At 39.3% G+C, this 9,444-nt stretch overlaps 1 pseudogene; it reads right to left on the minus strand.

Annotated features, from left to right (window-relative positions):
• Positions 1–9,243, minus strand: part of LOC144331494 (uncharacterized) — a 95,650-nt pseudogene extending 86,407 nt beyond the window's left edge.
• Between the last annotated feature and the right edge of the window lie 201 nt (positions 9,244–9,444).

Raw genomic sequence — 9,444 nt, forward strand, 5'->3', positions numbered from 1 at the left:
TTCAAAAGGGTTTTCCAAATGCTGTATGAGAAGAAAGTTATAATACTGTGAGTGGAATGCACACGTCGCAAAGCAGTTCCTCAGAAAGCTTCCATCCAGTTTCCGTCTGAACATATTTCCTTTTTCACCATAAGCCTCAAAGCACTCCTGAATATCCCTTCACACGCTAAACATAAAAAGTGTTTGAAAACTGCTCAATGAAAAGAGAAACTTAACTGAGCGAGAGGAATTCACTAGACAAAGAGCATTTTCACAAAAAGATTCCTCCTGGTTTTTATCTGAGGATATTTCTTTCTCCATATTCTAGGAACGTTCCCAATGTCCTTTCTTAGATTCCACAGAAGCAGTGATTTCAAACTGCTCTATCCAAAGAATGATTTATCTCTATGAGATGAATACACACATCACAAAGCAGTAGCTCAGAAAGCTTCCCTCCCGTTTTCATCAGAAGACAATTCCTTGCTCACCACAGGCCTCGGGCGCCACTAAACATCCCTTCTCAGATTCCTCAAAGACATAATTTGCAAGCTGGGCAATGTAGAGTAAGCCTTAACTCTGTGTAATAAATGCACATATCAAAGAGCAGTTTCGTGGAATGCTTCTTTCTGGGTTTTATTTGAGGATATTTCACTTTTCATCATAGTCTTCAATGATCTCCAAAATATCATTTTCGGTTTTACAGGAACATTGTTCAAACACTGCCTTATGAGAAAAGAGGTATAACTCCCTGAGTGGAAGGCACACATCATACAACAATTTCTAAGAAAGCTTCTCTCAATATTTTATCTGAAGATAATTCCATTTTCACCATAGGCCTGAATGTGCTCCTGAATGTCCCATCTCCAGTCCGTCCATGACGGAGTTTCCAAACTGCGTACCATAAAGAAAGTTTTATCTATGTGAGATAAATAAACATATCTATCACAAAGCAGTTTCACAGGAAGCTTCTTTCCAGTTTTTGTCTGAGGATATTTCCTTTTTCACCATAGCCGCCCATATACTCCCGAATGTTCCTTGGTGGCTTTTTCTCCAAAAGAGGTTCACCAATCCTGTAAGCAAAGAAAAGTATAAGTCTGTGAGTGGAATGAAACGTCAAAAAGGAGCTCCTCAGAAAGCTTCTCTCCAGTTTCTGTCTCAAGATATTTCCGTTTTCACCATAAGTCTCAAAGTGCTAACGAATATCCCTTCGCAGACTAAAGAAAAACAGTGTTAGAATACTGCTCAATGAAAAGGGAAGCTGAACTGTGTGAGTGGAATTCATATGACACAGAGCAGTATCAGAAAGCTTCCTTCTGGTTTTTATCTGAGGGTATTTCTTTTTCAGCATATGCTAAAAACCATTCCCAAATGACCTTTCCCAGGTTCCAAAGAAACAATAACTTCAAACTGTTCAATACAAAGAATGATTTAACTCTGTGAGATGAATACACACATCACAAAGCAGTTGCTCAGAAAGCTTCTCTCCAGTTTTCAACGGAAGACACTTCCTTGCTCACCACAGGCCTCTGGACGACACTTAATATCCCTTCACAGATTCCTCAGAAACAGAGTTTCCATACTGGGCAATGTACAGTAAGATTTAACTCTGTGAAATGAATGCACACATCAGAGAGCAGCTTCTTGAAACGCTTCTTTCTGGATTTTACTTGAGGTTAGTTCAATTTTCGCCATAGTCTTCTATGCACTCCGGAATATCACTTTTTCGGTTTTACAGGAACAGTGTTCAAACACAGCCTTATGAGAAAAGAGGTATAACTCCCTGAGTGCAATGTACACATCACAAAGTAGTTATTCAGAATGCTTCTCTCCATTTTTTATCTGAATTTATTTCCATTTTCACCATAGTCCTGAATGTGCTCCCGAATGTCCCTTCGCGGATCCGTCCTTGACAGAGTTTCTATAATATAAAGAAAGCTTTATCTATGTGAGATGAGTAAACGTAGCAAAAACCAGATTCACAGAAAGCTTCTTTCCAGTTTTTATATGAAGATATTTGCATTTTCTGTGTACACCTGAATGTGTTCCCAAATGTCCCTTCGCAGATCCATCCATGACGGAGTTTCCAAGCTGTGTAATGTAAAGAAAGCTTTATCTATGTGAGATTAATAAAGATAGCAAAACCAGATTCACAGAAAGTTTCTTTCCGGTTTCTGTCTGAACATATTTCGTTTTTCACCATAAGCCTCACAGCGTTCCTGAATATCCCTTCACATGCTAAACATAAACGTTGTAAGAAAACTGCTCACTGAAAAGAGAAGTTTAACTGAGCAAGAGTAATTAACATGATTCATAGCAGTTACACTGAAAGCTTTCTTCCGGTTTTTATTGGAGGATATTTCTTTCTCCATATTCTAAAGAGTGTTCCCAAATGTCCTTCCTCAGATTCCACAGAAGCAGTGATTTCTAACTCCTCAACCCAAAGAATGGTATAACTATCAGATGAATACACCCATCACAAAGCAGTTGCTCAGAAAACTTCTCTCCAGCTTTCATCGGAAGACATTTCCTTGCTCACCAGATGCCTCCGGGTGCTACTTATTATCCCTTTGCAGATTCCTCAAAGACAGAGTTTCCAAACTGGGAAACATAGAGTAAGTTTTAACACTGTGAAGTGAGTGCACATATCTGAGAGCAGTTTCTTGGAATGCTTCTTTCTGGGTTTTGTTTGAGGATATTTCACTTTTTGCCATAGTCTTCAAGGCGATCCAAAATATCACTTTTTCACTTTTACAGGAATAGTGTTCAAACACTGCCTTATGAGAAAATAGGTATGACTCTCATAGTGGAATGCAGGTATCACAAAGCAGTTTCTCAGACAGCTTCTCTCAAATTTTTATATGAAGAGATTTCCGTTTTCACCACAGGCCTGAAGGTGCTCCTGAATGTCCCTTTGTGGATCTGTCCCTGATGGAGTTTCCAAACTGCGTAATGTATAGAAAGTTTTACCTATGTGAGATCAATAAACATATCTATAACAAAGCAATTTCACAGAAAGCTTCTTTCCAGTTTTTGTCTGAGGATATTTCCAATTTCATCACAGCCGCACATATACTCCTGAATGTCCCTTGGTAGTTTTTTCTCCAAAAGAGATTCCCCCATCCTGTAAGTGAAGAAAAGTATAACTCTGTGAGTGAAATACATATGATAAAAAGCAGCTTCTCAGAAAGCTTCTCTCCATTTTCTATCTGAAGATATTTCGTTTTTCACCACAATCCTCGAAGTGCTCCCGAATATCCCTTCGCAGACTAAGCAAAAACAGTGTTAGAATACTGCTCAATGAAAAGAGAAGCTTAACTGTGGCAGTGGAATTCACACGACACAGAGCAGTTTCACAAAAAGCTTCCTTCTGCTTTCTATATGTGGTTGTTATTTCCTTTTCAGGATGTACTAAAGAGCATTCCCAAATGTCCTTTCTCAGATTACACAGAAACAGTGATTTCAAGCTGCTCGATCCAAAGAATGATTTAACTCTATGAGATGAATACAAACATCACAAAAGAGTTGCTCAGAAAGCTTCTCTCCAATTTTCAATGGAAGACATTTCTTTACTTGCCACAGCACTCTGGTTGCCACTTAATATCTCTTCGCAGAATCCTGAAAGACAGACTTTGCAAACTGGGAAATGTAGAGTAAGCTTTAACTCTGTGAAACGAATGGCCATGTTAGAGAGTAGTTTCTTGGAATGCTTCTTTTCACGTTTATTTGAGGACATTTCACTTTTTGCCATTGTCTTCAATGTGCTCCGAATATCACTATTTTAGTTTTACAGGAACAGTGTTCCAACAGTGCCTTATGAGAAGAAAGGTATAACTCCCTGAGTGGAACGCACACATCACCCAGCAGTTTCTCAGAAAGCTTCTATCCAGTTTTTATCTGACAATATTTCCTTTTCCACCATAGGTCCAAAGGAGATATCGAATATCCGTTCGCAGATCCATCCATGATGGAGTTTCCAAGCTGCGTAATCAAAAGAAAGCTTTACCTATGTGAGACAAATAAACATAGTAAAAAGCAGATTCACAGAAAGTTTCTTAACATTCTTTTTCTGAAGATATTTCCTTTTCCACCATAGACCTGAATGTGCTCCTGAATGTCCATTCATGGAGCCATCCATGACAGAGTTTCCAAGCTGTGTAATGTAAAGAAAGCTTTATCTATGTGAGATGAATACAGATATCACAGAGCAGTTTCATAGAAAGCTTCTTTCCAGTTTTCACCCGAGGCTATTTCACTTTTCACCATAGGCATCAACATGCTCCCGAATATCACTTGGTACCTTTCTCTCCAAAAGAGTTTCCCTGATGCTGTATGAGAAGAGAGGTATAACACTGTGAGTGGAATGCACACGTCACAAAGCAGTTCCTAGGAAAGTTTCTCTCCAGTTTCCGTCTGAACATATTTCCTTTTTCACCGTAATCCTCAAAGCATTCCCTAATATCCCTTCACATGCTAAACATAAACAGGGTTGGAAAACTGCTCAATGAAAAGAGAGGCTTAACTGAGTGAGAGGAATTAAGACGACACAGAGCAGTTTCACAGAAAGCTTCCTTCTGGTTTTTATTGGAGGACATTTCTTTCTCCATATTCTAAAGAGTGTTCCCAAATGTCCTTCCTGAGATTCCACAAAAACAGTGATCTCAAACTGCTCAATCCAAGGAACGGTTTAACTCTATGAGATGCATGCACACATCACAAACCAGTTGCTCAGAAAGCTTCTCTCCAATTTTCATTGGAAGGCATTTCCTTGCTCACTGCAAGCCTCTGGGTGCCACTTAATAACCCCTCACAGATTCCTCAAACACAGAGTTTCCAAACTGGGCATCATAGAGTAAACTTTAACTCTGTGAAATGAATGCATATACCAGAGAGCAGTTTCTTGGAACGCTTCTTTCCTGGATTTATTTGAGGATATTTCACTTTTTGCCTTGGTCTTCAATGCGCTCTGAAATATCACTATTTGGTTTTACATGAACAGTGTTCAAACACTGCCTTATGAGAAAAGAGGTATAACTCGTTGAGTGAAATGCACACAGCACAAAGCAGTTTCTCAGAAAGCTTCTCTTCAGTTTTTATCTGAAGTTATTTCCTTTTTCACCATAGGCCTGAAGGTGATCGCGAATATCCCTGCATGGATCCGTCCATGACCGAGTTTCTATGCTGCACGATGTAAAGAAAGCTTTATCTATGTGAGATGAATAAACACAGCAAAAGGCAGATTCACAGAAACTTCTTTCCAGTTTTTATCTGAAGATATTTCGTTTTTCAACACAATCCTGAGTGTTCTCCCGAATAACCCATCGCAGATCCATCCATGACAGAGTTTCCAAGCTCCGTAATATAAAGAAAGCTTTACCTATGTGAGACGAATACACAGAGCACAGCAGTTTCACATAAAGCTTCTTTACAGTTTTTCTCTGAGGCTATTTCCCTTTTTACCCTAGGCATCAATATGCTCCCGAATATCCCTTTATACCTTTTTCTCCAAAAGGGTTTCCCCAATGCTGTATGAGAAGAGAGGTATAATACAGTGAGTGGAATGCCCACGTCACTAGGCAGTTCCTCGGAAAGCTTCTCTGCAGTTTTGGTCAGAACATATTTCGTTTTTCACCGTAAGCCTCAAAGCGCTCCCGAATATCCCTTCACATGCTAAACATAAACAGTCAGAGAAAACTGCTCAATGAAAAAAGAAACTTAACTGAGGAGAGGAATTCTCAGGACACATAGTAGTTTCACAGAAAACTTCCTTCCTGTTTTTGTCTGCGGATATTTCTTTGTCCATATTCTAAAAAGCGTTCTCAAATGTCCTTCCTCAGATTTCACAGAAGCAGTGATTTCAAACTGCTCAATCCAAAGAATGATTTAACACTACGAGATGAATACACACGTCACAAACCAGTTGCTCAGAAAGCTTCCCTCCAGTTTTCAACTGAAGACATTTCATTGCTCACCACAGGCCTCCAGGCGCCACTTAATATCCCTTTGCATATTCCTCAAAGACAAAGTTTCCAAACTGGGCAATATAGAGAAAACTTTAACACTGTGAAATGAATGCACATATCAGAGAGCAGTTTCTTGGAATGCTTCTTTCTGGGTTTTACTTGAGGATAGTTCACTATTCGCCATTGTCTTCAATGCACTCCAAAATATCACTTTTTCGGTTTCACAGAAACAGTGTTCAAACACTGCCTTATGAGAAAAGAGGTATAACTCCCTGAGTGGAATGCACACATTAAAAAGCAGTTTCTCAGAAAGCTTCTCTGCAGTAATTATCTGAAGATGTTTCCATTTTCACCATAGTCCTGAATATGCTCCCGAATGTCCTTTCACAGATCCGTCCTTGACAGAGTTTCCAAGCTGCATAATGAAAAGAAAGCTTTATCTATGTGAGATGAATACACATATCACAGATCAGTTTCACAGAAAGCTTATTTCCAGTTTTTATCTGAGGCTATTTCCCTTTTCAACAGAGGCATCAACATGCTCCCGAATATCACTTGGTAATTTTTTCTCCAAAACGGTTTCCTCAATGCTATATGAGAAGAGAGGTATAACACTGTGAGTGGAATGCACACGTTACAAAGCAGTTCCTCGGAAAGCTTCTTTCCAGTTTCAGTCTGAACATATTTCCTTTTTCACTGTAAGCCTCAAAGCGCTCCCGAATATTCCTTCACATGCTAAACACAAACAGGGTTAGAAAACTGCTCAATGAAAAGAGAGGCTTAACTGAGCAAGATGAATTAAGATGACACAGAGCAGTTTCACAAAAAGCTTCCCTCTGGATTTTACCTGAGGATATTTCTTTCTCCATATTCTAAGGAGTGTTCCCAAATGTCCTTCCTCACATTCCATAAAAACAGGGATTTCAAACTGCTCAATCAAAAGAATGGTTTATTTCTATGAGATGAATGCAAACATCACAAAGCAGTTTCTCAGAAAGCTTCTCTCCAGTTTTCATCGGAAGACGTTTCCTTGCTCAACACAAGCCTCCGGGCACCACTTAATATCCCTTCACAGATTCCTCAAAGACAGAGTTTACAAACTGTGCAAGGTAGTATAAGCTGTAACTCTCTGAAGTGAATGCACACTTCAGAGAGCAGTTTCTTAGAATGCTTCTTCCTAGGTTTTATTTCAGGATGTTTCACTGTTTGCCATAGTCTTCACTGAGTTCCAAAATATCACTTTTTCGGTTTTACAGGAACAGTGTTCAAACACTGCCTTATGAGAAAAGACGTATGACTCCCTGAGTGGAATGTACACATCACACAGCAATTTCTAAGAAAGCTTCTCTCAATTTTGTATCTGAAGATATTTCCATTTTCACCATAAGCCTCAAAGTGCTAATGAATAGCCCTTCGCAGACTATACAGAAACAGTGTTAGAATACTGCTCAATGAAAAGAGAAGCTTAACTGTGCAAGCAGAAGTCACGCGACACAGAGCAGTTTCACAGAAATCTTGCTTCTCTTTTCTATCTACAGTTATTTCTTTTTCATGATATTCTAAAGAGCGTTCCCTAATGTCCTTTCTCAGATTCCACAGAAACAGTGATTACAAACTGCTCAATCCAAAGAATGATTTAACTCTATGAGATGAATACAAACATCACAAAAGAGTTGCTCAGAAAGCTCTCTCCAATTTTCAACAGAATAGATTTCCTTACTCGCCACAGGCCTCCAGTTGCCACTTAATATCCTTTCGTATAATCCTGAAAGACAGACTTTCCAAACTGGGAAATGTACAGTAAGCTGTAACTCTGTGAAACGAATGGACATATTAGAGAGCAGTTTCTTGGAATGCTTCTTACTGTGTTTTATTTGACAACATATCACTTTTTGCCATAGTCTTCAATGTACTCCAAATATCACTTTTTTAGTTTTACAGGAATGGTGTTCGAACAGTGCCTTATGAGAAGAAAGGTATAACTCACTGAGTGGAATGCACACATCACCAGCAGTTTCTCAGAAAGCTTCTCTCCAGTTTTTATCTGAAGATATTTCCTTTTTCACCATAGGCCCAAATGTGAGCCCGAATATCCATTCGCGGATCCATCCATGACAGAAGCTGTGTAATCAAAAGAAAGCTTTATCTATGTAAGATGAATAAGCATAGCAAAAAGCAGATTCACAGAAAGCTTCTTTCCAGTTTTTATCTGAAGATATTTCCTTTTTCACCATAGTCCTGAATATGCTCCCGAATGTCCCTTTGTGGATCCGTCCATGACAGAGTTTCCAAGCTGCGTAATGTAAAGAAAGCTTTATCTATGTTAGATGAATACACATATCACAGAGCAGTTTCGTAGAAAGCTTCTTTCCAGTTTTTGTCTGAGGCTATTTCCCTTTTCACCAGAGGCATCAACATGCTCTCGAATATCACCTGGTACATTTTTCCTGAAAACGGTCTCACCAATGCTGTAGGAGAAGAGAGGTATAACACTGTGAGTGGAATGTACGCTTCACAAAGCAGTCCCTCGGAAAGCTTCTCTCCAGTTTCGGTCTGAACATGTATCCTTTTTCACCATAAGCCTCAAAGCACTCCCGAATGGCCTTTTACATCCTAAACATAAACAGGGTTAGAAAACTGCTCAATCAAAAGAGAGGCTTAACTAAGTGAGAGAAACTAGGATGACACAGAGCAGTTTCACAGAAAACTACATTCTGGATTTTACCTGAGGATATTTCTTTCTCCATATTCTAAGAAGTGTTCCCAAATGTCCTTCCTCAGATTCCACAAAGCAGTGACTTGAAACTGCTAATCCAAAGAATGGTTTAACTCTATGAGTTGAATAAACACATCACAAAGCAGTTGCTCAGAAAGCATCTCTGCAGTTTTCATTGGAAGACATTTCCTTGCTCACCACAAGCCTCTGGGCACCACTCAATATCCCTTCACAGATTCCTCCAAGACAGAGTTTCCAAACTGGGCAACATAGAGTAAGCTTTAACTCTGTGAAATGAATGCACATATCAGAGAGCCGTTTCTTGGAACGCTTCTCCCTGGGTTTATTGGAGGATATTTCACTTTTCACCATAGTGTTCAATGTACTCCGAAATATCACTTTCTCGGTTTTACAGGAACAGTGTTCAAATACTGCCTTATGTGAAAAGAGGTATAACTCCCTGGGTGGAATGCACACATCACAAAGCAGTTTCTCAGAATGCTGATCTCCAGTTTATATCTGAAGATATTTCCTATTTCACCATAGGCCTGAATATGCCCCCGAAAGTCCCTTCACGAATCCGTCCATGACGGCATTTGAAAACTGCATCATAGAAAGAAAGTTTTATCTATGGGAGATTAATAAACATATTTATCACAAAGCAGTTTCACAGAAAGCTTCTTTCCAATTTTTTTCTGAGAATATTGCTTTTTCCACCATAGCCAACAATTTACTCCCGAATGTCCTCTGGTAGCTTCTTCTGCAAAAGGGATTGCCCAATCTTCTATG

The sequence above is a fragment of the Macaca mulatta genome, chromosome 10 (assembly GCF_049350105.2).
Source record: "Macaca mulatta isolate MMU2019108-1 chromosome 10, T2T-MMU8v2.0, whole genome shotgun sequence".
Taxonomy (NCBI): domain Eukaryota; kingdom Metazoa; phylum Chordata; class Mammalia; order Primates; family Cercopithecidae; genus Macaca; species Macaca mulatta.